This window comes from Microcaecilia unicolor, unplaced genomic scaffold, assembly GCF_901765095.1.
Source record: "Microcaecilia unicolor unplaced genomic scaffold, aMicUni1.1, whole genome shotgun sequence".
In the NCBI taxonomy this organism is placed as follows: Eukaryota; Metazoa; Chordata; class Amphibia; order Gymnophiona; family Siphonopidae; genus Microcaecilia; species Microcaecilia unicolor.
Genome location: NW_021963067.1, coordinates 61,065 through 76,330, shown reverse-complemented (window position 1 = coordinate 76,330; position 15,266 = coordinate 61,065).

Here is a 15,266-nt window from a genome sequence, read left to right as displayed (position 1 = left end):
TGGTCCCCTTGACATGTCAGGACAACAATCGGACACCCTAGGGGGCACTGTAGCGGACGTCATAAAATGCTCCCAGGTGCACAGCTCCCTTACCTTGTGTGCTAAGCCCCTCAAACCCCACTTCCCCCAACTGTACTACCATAGCCCTTACGGGTGAAGGGGGGCACCTATATGTGGATACAATGGGTTTCTGGTGGGTTTTGGAGGGTTTGTTGTTTCCTCCACAAGTGTAACAGGTAGGGGGGGTACGGGCCTGGGTCCACCTGTCTGAAGTGCACTGCACCTACTACTAAACTACTCCAGGGACCTGCATGCACTGTAATGGACCTGAATATGACATCTGAGGCTGGCAAGTAATGTTTTTCATCACAATTTTTAAGGTTGGGAAGGGGTTATTGACCAGTGGGGGTGTAAGGGGAGGTCATCCTCAATTCCCTCCAGTGGTCATCTAGTCATTTGGAGCATCTTTTTGTGCCTTATTCGTAAAAAAAAAAGGTCTAGCTGAAAACGTTGAAGTTTTAGTCCTGGATGTCTTTGCTTTGTTCCGTTATGGCTCAAAGACATCCAAGTCTTAGGAACGCCCAAGTCCCGCCTTAAACACGCCTCCAATATGCCCCCTTGAGATTTGGACATCCTTCCGATGGACTTCTGAGAAAGATGTCCAAAATGCGGTTTTGATTATACCGATTTGGACGTCTCTGTGAGATGGATGGCCAAAAGCCAACTTATGTTACTTTTTGGACATCTTTCAAAAATGAGCCCATAAGGTGATCAGTACTGTCTCTGTACTATAACAAGGCCTAAAGCCTGACTGGGGTTTAAGCAAGAGGGAGAAAGAGGAAAGGTGATTCATTAGCTGAGTATCAACTATCCCCTCCATTACCTTAGTCAACAATGGTACACATCTCACCGCTGCTCCCTTATCTTGTCTGCTGAGTCCCCCCAAACCCCCACAAAACACACTACACTACCCTCAACTGTACACCACTACAATAGCCCTTATGGATGAAGGGGCACCTATATGTGGGTACAATGGGTTTCTGGTGAGTTTTGGAGGGCTCACGGTTTCCACTACAAGTGTAACAATAGGGGGAGGTATGGGCCTGGGTCCACCTGTCTGCAGTGCCCTGCATCTACCACTACACTACTCCAGGGACCCACATACTGCTCTAATGGACCTGAGTATAACATCTGAGGCTGTCATAGAGGCTGGTAAGTAATGTTTTTCATCACATTTTGGGGGTTGGGAGGGGGTTAGTGACCACTGTGAGCTCTTTGAGCAGGGACTGTCTTTATGTGTATGGTGTACAGCACTGCGTATGCCTTGTAGCGCTATAGAAGTGTTAAGTAGTAGTAGTAAGGAGAGGTAATCCTTGATTCCCCCCAGTGGTCATCTGGTCATTTAGGGCACCTTTTGTGTCTTATTTGTAATAAAAACAGATCTAGCTCAAAACATATTAGTTTTAGCCCTGGACGGTTTTGTTTTGTTCCATTAAGGATGATAAACATCCAGGTGTTAGGGAAGCCCAGATCCCGCCCTTAACATGCCCCTAACGAGCCCCATTGTGATCTGAACGCACTTCTGACAGATTTCATGGAAAAACGTCTAAAAATTGGTTTCGAAAATACTAATTTGGATGTTTTTGTGAGAAAAACGTTCAAATGCAGATTTATGCCACTTTTTGGATGTTTTTCTCTTTTGAAAATTTTATTTTTTTATTTATTTGTTTGTTTATTTATTTAACACATTTATACCCCACATTTTCCCACTAGTCGCAGGCTGAATGTGGCTTACACAATACCGTAGGGCAGACTACAGTTCAGTAAAATACAGTTAAACAATGTAAAGTAAGGTAGTGATCGTATAGGTATCGTATAAAACAACAAAGATGATAAGACATAATAAAAGATCAATAAGGTCCAAATATTTTGTTGTGATAAAAAAAGCAGTAACTTAAGTTGAGTCTGGAGGATAAGCCTTCTGGAATAAGGATGTCTTCAGTAATTTCCTGAAATTTAGATGGTTCTGAGTTGATTTTAAGAATTTGGGCAATGCAATCCATAGCTGTGTGCCAATGAAGGAGAAGCTGGATGCATAGGTAGATTTGTATTTTAGGCCATAGCAATCTGGGTAATGGACGTTTAAATAGGATCGGGAAGGACTGGAACTGTTTCTAGGTGGTAAAGCTATTAAATTTAACATGTATCCTGGAACGTCTCCGTAAACAATCCTATGAACCAAGGTGCAAACCTTAAAGGCAATGAGCTCCATTGTCATTTTAGTGCACAGTTATAGAACAGTGATTGGCTGCGGTGTTGACATTTAAATGTATAGGTGAACACATGCGTAAATGCTGTTTTTTTAATTTAGGGAACCTGTTATAGAATGAGGGAGCTAACCAGAAAAAAAAGGGAATACTGCCAACTCCAGACTTCGCGCCTTCTGTCTCGCTGCACCCTACGCCTGGAATAAACTTCCTGAGCCCCTACGTCTTGCCCCATCCTTGGCCACCTTTAAATCTAGACTGAAAGCCCACCTCTTTAACATTGCTTTTGACTCGTAACCACTTGTAACCACTCGCCTCCACCTACCCTCCTCTCTTCCTTCCCGTTCACATTAATTGATTTGATTTGCTTACTTTATTTATTTTTTGTCTATTAGATTGTAAGCTCTTTGAGCAGGGACTGTCTTTCTTCTATGTTTGTGCAGCGCTGCGTACGCCTTGTAGTGCTATAGAAGTGATAAATAGTAGGTTAGTAGTCTCTTGTAACCAGAGCTAATATTGTGATGTCATAATGCCTCAGTCCACCAATAAGAGCCAACCTCATCAGTGATGTCACAATGGCTTGATTGTCCTATACTTGGCTCACTTTTATTACATAGCTCTTTGAGCAGGGACTGTCTTTCTTCTATGTTTGTGCAGCGCTGCGTACGCCTTGTAGCGCTATAGAAATGCTAAATAGTAGTAGTAGTAGTAGTAGTTTAGTGAAGGAATGGATCCTCAGAAGCTTAGCCGAGATTGGGTGGCAGAGCCGGTGGGGGGAGGTGGGGCTGGTAGTTGGGAGGCGAGGCTAGTGCTGGGCAAGACTTCTACGGTCTGTGCCCTGTAAATGGCAGATACAAATCAAGGTAAGGCATACACAAAAAGTAGCACATATGAGTTTATCTTGTTGGGCAGACTGGATGGACCGTGCAGGTCTTTTTTCTGCCGTCATCTGCTATGTTACTATGAGTCGGGCCTTAAAACTGACAGACTCCTTCAAACAAGCATGGCACGGCACATCAGGCTGACTTTGTGTTCATTTTTGAAATCTGTTTCACTGTGCCTTCTGACGGAATGGCCTCTAGATATTTTACAAAGATGTTGAGTGTGGGGGGGAGGGGGGTCCAGTTCAGAAGTTAGAATACACAAGGTGTGTATGTTCGGGGGGGGGGGGGGGGGTGACTTCAGGACAAAAGATCAGAAAAGTAAAAAAAAAAAATGGAATGAAAACACAAATGGAAAAAAAAGAGACCAAGCTAGGAGAGGCCTAGTGGTTAGGGTGGTGGACTTTGGTCCTGGGGAACTGAGGAACTGAGTTTGATTCCCAGCACAGGCAGCTCCTTGTGACTCTGGGCAAGTCACTTAACCCTCCATTGCCCCATGTAAGCCGCATTGAGCCTGCCATGAGTGGGAAAGTGCGGGGTACAAATGTAACAAAAATAAAATAGATACTATTGGAGATTCTACATGGAATGTTGCTATTCCACTAGCACCATTCCATGTAGCAGGCTGCGCAGGCTTCTCTTTTTGTGAAGAAGCAGAAGCCTGCGCGGCCACATTGGTGATCTGCAAGGGCCAACTTCTACATGGAATGTTGCTAGTGGAATAGCAACATTCCATGTAGAATCTCAAATAGTAGCAACAGTGGAGGAGTGGCCTAGAGTGGTGGACTTTGGTCCTGGGGAACTGAGGAACTGAGCTCGATTCCCACTTCAGGCACAGGCAGCACTTTGTGACTCTGGGCAAGTCACTTAACCCTCCATTGCCCCATGTAAGCCGCATTGAGCCTGCCATGTGTGGGAAAGTGCGGGGTACAAATGTAACAAAAAATAAATAAAATAAAGGCAAATAGGAAGTAACAGGGCCTTTGAGCCTGGCTTTCAATAAGGAAAATTTCAGGCTATGTAGATTTCTCCAGGGATAATTATGGTGCTTTGGTCTTTTTCTGAAAGGAAAAAAAAATGCTCTTCCAGGTTTTAATGCAAATGAAGAAAGTATCAGTGAGGTCTGTTTTATTTCCCAAACTCGGGCTATTAAAACACTCATTCTTCACAATAATGATGTCAAACCTCTTATTACAATTAAGAACAGACGATGGAAAGTGTTACCCATATTTCTATCTGTAAATTAGCTGCCAATCACCAGTGTTAATGTTTTAGCTTTTCGCCCATGGTTTATAAGAAATTTAGTTTTTGAATTTCCAGCTCTCACCTTATTCCATTCTTGCAAGATATGATTTTAATTAGGAGTGGATGATCTGGAATGGATTAAATTCACTCCTACCCCCCTTTTTCCTTTCCTCTTAGCCTGTGTTTAGCCTGTGTGATATTCAAATAAGCCCAAGAATTCTCGGTTCAAGGTTTTAGGTGAGGCTGCGCTCGCTCAGGATGATTATGGCCGTAGGCATTGCAAAGTTTTTTGAAAAACGTGCTGAACTTTCTACAGTCTGTGGAGGGAAATTTTAGAACAGGTCGCTTAGGTTAAGATGCCAAGTAGGTGCGTGTTTTGGAGCTTTTCTGTAAAATAGCCTTAAAAATGCAGCCGAACTCACTGCTAAAATGGGTCCAGCTACACTTACATCAACTTGAGTTCATGACAGTTTGCTATTGAAGTATCCTGGTTTTAAAAACTTTCGTTTTAAACGTCAACTTGGATCTAGATTTTCTTTTCAAGCGGTCGCTGTTTGGAACAATTTACCGAGTATTATTCGAGCAGATCAAAATTATATGCATTTGTATAAGAGGTTGAAGAGTGTGGTAGCCGTGTTAGTCCACTCTTAAGGTTATCAATAGAAATCAAACAAAATAAAACATGGAAAAGAAAATAAGATGATACCTTTTTTATTGGACATAACTTAATACATTTCTTGATTAGCTTTCGAAGGTTGCCCTCCTTCCTCAGATCGGAAATAAGCAAATGTGCTAGCTGACAGTGTATATAAGTGAAAACATTCAAGCATTATCAATGATATGCTTTGATGTCCCCATGCATACCTCCGACCCACCCCCATCCTCCCACCCTGTCAGACTGTCATAGTAATGCTTGAATGTTTTCACTTATATACACTGTCAGCTAGCACATTTGCTTATTTCCGATCCGACCAAGAAGGGCAACCTTCGAAAGCTAATCAAGAAATGTATTAAGTTATGTCCAATAAAAAAGGTATCATCTTATTTTCTTTTCCATGTTTTATTTTATATGAGGTTGAAAATGTGGTGGTTAACTTTTTTGTTTTATTACTATGTAATTCCTCATTTTTGATTGATGTTCCAGGTGATTTTTAAAGAACGCATTGCATTCAAAATCTGCACCATGGTTCATAAAATCATCTACGGAGATGCCCCGGGATACATGACAGACCTCATAGACCAACCAACCAGAAACACATCAAGATCAACACGAACATACCTAAAACTCCACCACCCGAGCTGCAAAGGACTCAAATACAAATCAACCTATTCATCCAGCTTTTCCTATATAAGCACACAACTATGGAACGCATTACCAAGCACCGTGAAAACAACAAACAGCCACCTAAAATTCCGGAAATTACTAAAAACTAACCTGTTCAAAAAGGCATTCCCTAACGATCCAACTTAAATGCCTTAACCCTGCAACACAACGAAACCAGATCTCGTACTGGACATAACTTAACTCTTCGCCTTTACGATTCCCTACGTGTCTGTAACACATGAGCTATACTTTACTACAACATCACTCTGTATTTGTTCACACCGATATTGGCGATCGCCGGTACGGTACTTTGTAAGCCACATTGAGCCTGCAAATAGGTGGGAAAATGTGGGATACAAATGTAACATATCCTATATAATAATTCTCACCTCCAACGTTCTGTCTTGCCTGGGACCGTGGCTCCCTCGGAGTTGGTCTGCTAGGATCCGTAGATCAGACTGACGTCAGTGGCCGCATTATGAAGTGATCCCGGGTGAGAGAAAAAAACCCACACAGCTGATCGAATCCCACGAACTGGCACGCGCCCTGCACCGCCAAATAGCTGGTCCACGCCGCTTCAACACCACCGACCACCCAAAACCCCACTGGAGGGACCTCTCCGCTTCCTCATGCCGCCCCTGCACCTGCTCTGCTGCTTGCGGCCTTAGCGGTTGACAACTCCAGTCCGGACCGCCCCTTCTCCAAGCGGCTGCAAAAATGCCGCCGACGCACAGGCCACCTTCCCCGGATCACCGCTGCAGGAACGCGGCCAGGCACGGCCCCAAATCGACGCCCACACCTACCTCCCAGCTCAGCCCAATATGCCCCAGCTGAGATACTGCCTCAGCTCCGCACCAGCCTTGCTGAAGAAACCCCACTGCGGACACCAGCCCCCACTTCTTCCACCTCCAGGAACACCCCAGCAACAGCGCCCCAGGTAAAAATATTAATGAATATAACCTTGCTAGCGCCCATTTCCTTTAAAACAGAAACAGGCCTTTTTTTACTAGTAAATAAATAAAAGACTGCATATTTCTGATAAGCGCCGAGGCCCCCTTTTACTGCAGTGGGAAATAATGCATAAAACACTTGCCGCAAGGCCATTTCGGGGTGGAGCAGCGTGGGGCATGGCCCGATTACCGCTGGGGGTGGGAACATATGAGTTTATCTTGTTGGGCAGACTGGATGGGCCGTGCAGATCTTTTTCTGCCGTCATCTACTATGTTACACGTTACTATGTTACTGCCGGGCTGCTGAGGTAGCCCAGTAATACTTCCGGTTTAGCCAGTGGCAAACCCACATTGGGCTGACCGCTGCTTAGTAAAAGACCCCCTGTAGGATCATCTTAGCTGGTGCTAACTCTCAAAATAGACACGTCGGCTCATTTGTTAAGCTCTCAGAATAAGCGTTTGTTAGCTGTTCCAGTTTTCGATCGGTAAGCTTATTAGGTTTGTGTGCTGCTACTACTACCTTTCAAATTGCGGGGCCTGAGTTGTGGAATTCTCTGCCACTGAAAATGCGTAAAATTGAAACTTTGCTTACTTTTAGAAAACAGCTGAAAACATTTTTGGTCTTGAAAGCATTTGGGGAAACAGGAGGTTTTAAGGGTTAATGGGATGGATGGGTGGGTACATGGTTATTGGAACAATTACTGGATAAATAAATATAGTTATGTCTGTGTATGGCACAATAACTTCTGCTCATGGTAAATGGTAGAGTTCTAAGCTTCCTCAAAATTGTTCAGTCAGCTGTACGTCAGTCGGCTTCCTTCTATTGAAGGAAGTGAAAAGGTGATCATTTCTGTTGTCTTAACTGTGTAATTTTTGACTTCCAGGTGTCAGTGCCATTCAGTAAAAGCATCGATTAGTGTCACCCATGAGAAAGTAAAGGTAATCAAAACATCTCTGTACTGAAAAAAACTGAAGCCACTACATAGGCGTTAGTTCATGCTGACATTAGTATGGGTGGTTTCTGTGCTGTAAATTAACTTAACACCTTATCATTACAACATGCTAATTTCAGCTTTAACGTTCTAATGTGATAGGAGGTTGGGAATTTGCTTTACAGTTAACGCAAAGCAGGGGCATAGCCAGACAACAGATTTTGGGTGGGACTAGGCAAGAAGTGAGTTGGCACCAAGTGTTCTCCCCCCCCCCACCCCCAACCACCACCCAAACAATATGTCAACTGGTGAGAAAACGCTTCTTTCCATCTTGGCAATCTGCAGCAGGCATGCACTGAAAACTGAGCATGCACAGGTGCTGTTATTGTAGAGAGTAGAGTTTTTGTTACCATCAGGGGGAAATCTTGAACTGGCCGAGCTTGGGATCCCCACCAGCTACCGCTAAACGTGTGCTACTGTTGGGCGGGCCTGAGCCCTAAGTGGGTGGGCCCTGGCCCACCCAGGCCCACCTGTGGCTACGCCACTGCCGCAAAGGTCATTCTCCAAGGACAAGCAGGTAGATGAATCCTCAAACATGGGGTGACGTCAACCGATGGAGCCTGCATGGGAAGGTTTTTTTGTTTTCCAGAACTTTTGAGATTCTCACCGCGGGCGGATGTACACTTCTTCCTGCCTGCCATTGTTGTGATGTCTTTTGTGTCATTGTTGCCTCAGCGCTTACTTTCAGCTGAAAAACTAAAACATCTGCCTTGTGTGTAAGTCCTGTTGCTGTTGTGTGGTCTTATTTTTCATGGCAGGCTGTCCTTGTTAGGTTTGTATCTGTTTTTATTTTTTAATTATTATTATTATTTTTCTCATCTGCTTGTATTGAGCTGTTTTAGGCCTCAAGTATCCGTCTGCATATTTTTTTTCCAATAATCTACTCACTTGATTTAACTACAAATATTTTTTGGACAATATGTCCAAGAAGACCCTCAGTGGCTTCAGAAGGAGTTCTTGGTGCAACAGAACCATATCAGTTACCAATATTCATACTTGGTGCATGCAAAGTGTGGGACCTGATTGTTGCATTCTGTGTTCCCAGATGTCAGAAAGCAGAAAGAAAAGTCTTTTTGGCACAAATAAGGCTGATCCATCAACATCGGCACTGGAAACATTCTTGATGAGTTCCAGAGCTATATCAGATGCTAGGGAAACACTGGCATTGAGAATGTGTCACTTTTGATATCAAACATTGGTAGAGGTCATTGGGAGCAGTCATCATCTGATTCCTGCTCAAAACTGAGGAGGGGTTCATCCTCGAAGAAATCTGTGCCAAGAGAGCAAGATGGCTGTAAGACACTGAGGCACCTCGACATCAGCCCTCTTTGATGTATGTCTTTGAGAGTCATCACTAGTGTCACCAGTGTCCTACAAATGCCATTGAAATGAGGGCCACTAATCTTCTGTAGCACCAGAGAATTTGCAATATTGTCCTCATACCTGAGACCACAGTTCCTACACATCCCAAGTGACTCAGGAGTACTGTGCATGGCCATTTCTACTGTGATGTCTACACCTCTGTCAACAGCAGCCTTCAAAGAAAAATGGAAGACATTTTTTGCTCAACACAATACTGTGATTTCAATATCATTGATGTTGAGACCAGAGGTGTTCCAACCATTCTTTGAAACCCATGCACTGCCTACAGGATACACCTCAACACCAAGGCCTAGTAGGGGCTTGGAGTCTATATCAGCAGCACATGTGTCTAATTACAATGTGTTGGGGTGAAAACTTCACCAGTACATTGGGAATCCTTGGTGTCTCGATGCCCCTGGATAAGGCTGGACCTGATGGCCGGTAGTGCAAGACAGACAGAGACTCAAACATTTCTTCTGAAGTTTTTTTTTTTTTTTTTTAGTCTAACTCTGAGCATCCTGGTACTCTGAAGAAAAACCTGAGGTCTTCACATCTCATAAGAAGTGTAAATCTGCACCTGAGGAACTGTAATTGATAGATTTTGTGAGGGAGATAACTTAGGACATCTCATTTAAGTTAGAGTTGGAGGATGAATCCAGGGCAGAAATGTTGGATATGCTCCAATTCCTTGACCCAACCCAAGGAAGCTGTGAAAGTTCCCATTCACAAAATACTGAGAGAGTTTCAGATGAGAATGTGGGAAACCTCGCTTTTGTTTGTCCTATTAACAAAAAGGTATAGAGTTGAAAAGAATCCCAGATTCAATTCAATTCAAATCAATTCTTGTGTACCACTAATATCCCCTTCCAGGGTTCAGTGCGGTTTACATTCTAGGTGAGACAAAAGTAAATAGTGTTAGTGTGAGGTATGAGAAACATTAGAGACCATTGGTGTAATGTATGACCCTACTAGGAAGTAGATGTCATGAAGGATTATTATGAAGCAGTCTTTGAAAAGAGAAAGGTTTTTAGCCTCTTCCTGAAGTTGAGGTAGCTGTTTTCTGTTCTGATGGGAATAAGTAGAGAGTTCCGTATTTTGACTCCAAGTACGGGGAATAGAGAGCTGAAAATCTTCTGATTTTGAATTGTCTTTTGGAATGGTGATGCTGGCATCAGTTGTTGTTTCAGTCTGTTAGACTGGACCAGATATAGCGAAGTGGTCTTAGTCAGCAGTTAGGTGAAGCCCTATAAGATTTGAAAAACTGAATAAGCAGCTTTGAACCTGAGTCGTTCTGCTATGGGAAGCCCGTTCAGTTTGTTTAGATGAGTTGAAAGACTATTATATCTATTTAATTGGTATACATGTCTAGCAGCTGTGTTCTGTATGATTTGCAATTTTTTTTCTGACATTGACATTTAATACCAAGAAATAGAACGTTACAGTAATCGAAGTGAGGTAGAACTAACATTCGGACTAGTAGTGCGAAGGCTTTTTGGTCTCACTAGATGTAGCTGTCTTATTTTGAATAGTGTTTTCTTCCATAGCTGGTTAATATGGGAAAAGAAGGTGAGTGAAGAACCAAGCAAGACCCTTAGTACTCTGGTTTCAGATTTGACCATTGGTCAAAGATCTTGATGATGGGACCTCAACTCCCTGATTTCAGAACCACAGGGCCTTGCTTTTTATGAATTCAATTTTAGTTTATTGGTCAGGCCCCAGGTGCTAACAACAGTTATACCATTCGCTACAGACTGAGTTGGATCTATGTTTGATGCTGTCACTGGTAAGAGAAGCAGGATGCAGTGGCGTAGCTACGTGGGGCCAGGGGGGCCTGGGCCCCGTAGATTTGGCCCTGGACCCCCCCTGCCGATGACCCTCTCGACCCCCCCTCCCGCCGCCAACCCTCCCCCGCCGTCACCGTGGGCTACCTTTGCTGGCGGGGGACCCCAATCCCCACCAGCCGAGGAGGTCCTCTTCTTCCCGCGAAGGCTTTGTTCTGTTTCTGACATCCTGCACGTTGTACGTGCAGGACGTCAGACTCACAGAAACAGAACGCAGCCTTGCAGATCAGCCAGAGACAGAACGAAGCCTTCATGGGAAGAAGAGGACCTCCTCGGCTGGCGGGGATTGGGGTCCCCCACCAACAAAGGTAGCCCACGGCGATGGCGGGGGAGGGTTGGTGGCGGGAGGAGGGGTCGAGACGGCGGGAGGTGGGGGTAGATAATGGCTGGGGGGTGTCAGCGGCGCTGGGGGGGAGGGCTAAAATGTGCCCCCTCACCTCGGGCTCTGGACCCCCCTCCCGCCAAAGTCTGGCTACTCCCCTGGCAGGATGTCATCTGCATAGGATAATATTAGTTCAATAAGTCCCAGGTGTAATGAGGCAAGGGATGACATAAAGAGATGTAAGTGAGAAGGGAGATCCCTGCGGGTCCCCGCAGTTAGGAGATCAGTAGTTGGAAAGTTGGTTGTTTTGCTTGACAGAATAGCTTCAACTTGAAAGGAATTCACTGAACCATTTGAACACAGTCCCTGTTATTCCTATCTGATCCAGGCGTTTGTTTGACATATGTGGTTAGAACTAGCAGCAATGTTTATGGACTATGTTACAATCTGAAGCCAAATTGTGACCAGTATATAAGAGAGCTGTTTACTAATATAGGTTTCTAATACTTTAGTAAAAAGGGATATGTTTCCACTGGACGGTAATTTGCAAGTGATGTTACGTCTAGCCAGGGGTGTGCTGGTAAATTTTTAACAATGGGCTCTCTCTCCGGGCATAGCCGGCCCTGACATTTAGAGTATGTGTGTGTGTGTGTGTGTGGGAGGGGGGAATACATGTCTCTCTCTCCCCTCCCTTGTGCGGGCACGCTAGGCATACCTTTGTCGAGCCCCACCAGCCAATAAATGGACTGCCACCATTCTCTGCTGCTTGTTTCTGGCTCTGAGCAGCATGATGGAACCTTCTTGCGCTTGCATGAAAAGTCCCAGCCTGATGCTCAGAGTCAGAAACAAGGAGCAGGGAGCAGCAGCAGTCTATTTACTTGGCTAGTGGGGCCAGCATCACTGCCAGCAAATTAAAAGAGAATTCATGAGGGGGCCCAAGCCCACATTTTGGGAGTCAGTTGTTAAAGTAGCCATGGGGAGGCCTACTTTAACAACCGGCTCCCAAAATTCTTAAAAACTTAACAAACGGCTCTCGCGAGCCCGTGAGAGCCCGCTCCAGCACACCACTGGGTCTAGCCCAGATCCCTTCAGTAGTGGAGTGAGAACAATTTTGCCCATATCGAGGGGAAGAGAGCCAGTTTTTTTAACAGCTCATTGAGATTATCAAGTAACAGGGGCATAGCCAGACACCCAAGTTTGGGTGGGCCTGGACCCAAGGTGGGTGGGCAGAACTCCGCCTTGTCCTACAAGTGATTTGGTTTCTCCCTCTCTCGCCTGCATGCCATATGGTCTTTCAAACATCCCCTCTCCCCCGTATACCTTTTAAATAGCAAATTTTCACCGGCCGCAAACAGTTGTTCGGAGTTTTTGGCTGGTGGGGCTTGGGGTCCCTGCCAGCCACATTATAGGTGTGCTGCTACTTGGTGGGCCTGAACCTAAAGTGGGTGGGCCTGGGCCCACCCCAGCCCATCCTTGGCTATGCCACTGCCAAGTAACCAGTTTACTGCTTCCATAGGGATGGATTTGAGTAGGTGTTTCGGGCATTGATCCAGGGAGCAGTTGGCTCGTTAGCATTTCAACATCATTGATCTTGCATCCTCAATTATTAGTGGTTGAAAAGATTCCCAGTTTTGAGCCCTTGGGTTGTAGGATCTCCGGCGATTAAGGCTGAACTATAGGTTAGACTATTTTCCTCTGTTGGTGTAGCTTTAAATATTTCAGACCTAATTTGGAGGATCTTGTTGTTGACCACAAACTGATGAAACAACTGTCGGCACTTTAAAATATAGTTTTCTTGTCCCTCTCTAATCATTAGACGATAAGCTTAGAATTCTAGAGCTGTTACCTTTTGTATGTTAACAGGCTGATCATTCTGTGTATTTACTTTTGACATTCCAAAATGATACCCACCTTCTCCTTGCCAAAAAATGAAAGGATACTATAAAACGTCATAAGACCTGTGGGTTTCAGACACCCTTTGAAGCTGACTGTCCTTTTTCTTTTTCTTTTTTTTAATGCTATGGAATGCCCTCCCGCGGGAGGTGGTGGAGATGAAAACGGTAATGGAATTCAACCACGTGTGGGATAAACACAAAGGAATTCTGATTAGAAGGAATGGTTCCGCAGAATCTTAGCGCAGATTGGGTGGCAGCGCCGGTAATTGGGAAACAAAACGGGAGCTGGGCAGACTTCTACAGTCTATGCCCTGATCGTGATTGAATAGATAGGGATGGGCTGGAGTGTAAATTTTAAGGGGCTTCGACGTTAGCTTCAGAACTTAGTACAAGAAGAGTGCTGGGCAGACGTCTACGGTCTGTGCCCTGAGAAATCAAGGACAAATCAAACTCGGGTATAATGTATCACATACCATGTAAACGAGTCATTGCTTTCAAAATCTGTACCGTGGTCCACAAAATCATCTACGGTGAAGCCCCAGGATACATGACAGTCCTAATCCACCTACCAACTAGAAACACATCCGAACCGACACGAACAAACTTAAATCTGCACTATCCAAGCTGCAAAGGACTTAAATACAAATCAATGTATGCATCCAGTTTCTCCTACATAAGCACGCAACTGTGGAACGCATTACCAAAATCCTTGAAAATGACGTACGACCATCTATCCTTCCGGAAAATATTAAAAACCAAGTTGTTCAAAAAAGCTTACCCTACCGATCCAACCTAAATGCCGGATCTGGGCAACATAACATAACCGAATTACGCAATGGACATAACACAACTCTGCCACTGTTCGATTCTCTAATGTGGCTGTGCCACATGAACTCTCTCTTACCACAACATCACCTTGTATTTGTTAACACCGGAGTCTGCTAACGCCTCTCTGGATTATGTAAGCCACATTGAGCCTACAAATAAGCGGGAAAATGTGGGATACAAATATAAATAAAATGAGTTAATCTTGTTGGGCAGACTGGATGGACCGTACAGGTCTTTATCTGCCATCATTTACTATGTTACTATGATATCTCACGGATCAAATTGATTACCTACCATGATAATTGCAGCTTCACTTAACATGGGTGCATTACATCGACCTTTATGGTGGCCACTTGGAGTTTTGTCAGCACGAATTACAACACGGTATTATCATCAGGCATCACTTCTAAAGCTGTTTTAAAACTTTGAACGTAGTTGCTATTGTCATACAATAACAATCGTTGTAGATCGCGTAAAATGTTATAATCTACACCAGGCACAATGCCACAACCTCATTCAGCTTCAACATTCTCATCGTCTATAAAATAGATTTGTAGAAATTTATGCTTTTCATTAGGTAATGGTAATAATGAGCCTGCTCTGTGATAAATCTGGCCCTTAACCTTGAAGGTAGACATAAAACCACCTTCTTTGATTTCATGTGCCCCAAATGAGGTCATTTGAAAACATGAGTTGAATTTTCTGATGTTTTCCAGAAAACGCATTGCAGCTGGTGTACAGCCATTGAATAAGGATTTTAGTGGTTCTGGAGGAGCATTTAGTAAAGGGAGCCTTACTTTACCTCCTGAGCAGCACGTACCAGTCTTCCTTTCAGGGACGCCGAGAGACTGGGCCGGACCCAGGGCAAGGCCGCCCCCGGGGCCCTGCCCCTGCCGCCCTCGCCGCCTCACCCCCCGAGGTCGCCACTGCTCCCCCGGAGATCGCCGCAGCCACTGCTCCCCCCTCCACCCCCCTGAGGTTGCCGCCGCCGCTCCCCCCCTCCGTCTGCCACCGGGCCAGGCCCCCTGCATTGAAATCACAGTCTCAACTCTGTGAAAGCGGCGCTGCAGGCAGCAGAACGCCTATCTTCGGCCCTCCTTCCCTCCTTGTGTCCCGCCCTCGTGGAAGTTACGTCAGATGAGGGCGGGACACAGGGAGAGAAGGAGGGCCGAAGGGTAGTAGGCGTTCTGCTGCCTGCAGTGCTGCTTTCACGGAGGTGAGACTGTGATTTCAATGCAGGGGGCAGACGTTCGATGACGGAGGGCGGGTGGGACTGCGGCGCCGGGCCCCCCTTGGAGGCCCGGGCCATTTTGTCCCCCCTGCCCCCCATCTCGGCGGCTATGCTTACTTTACCTCCTG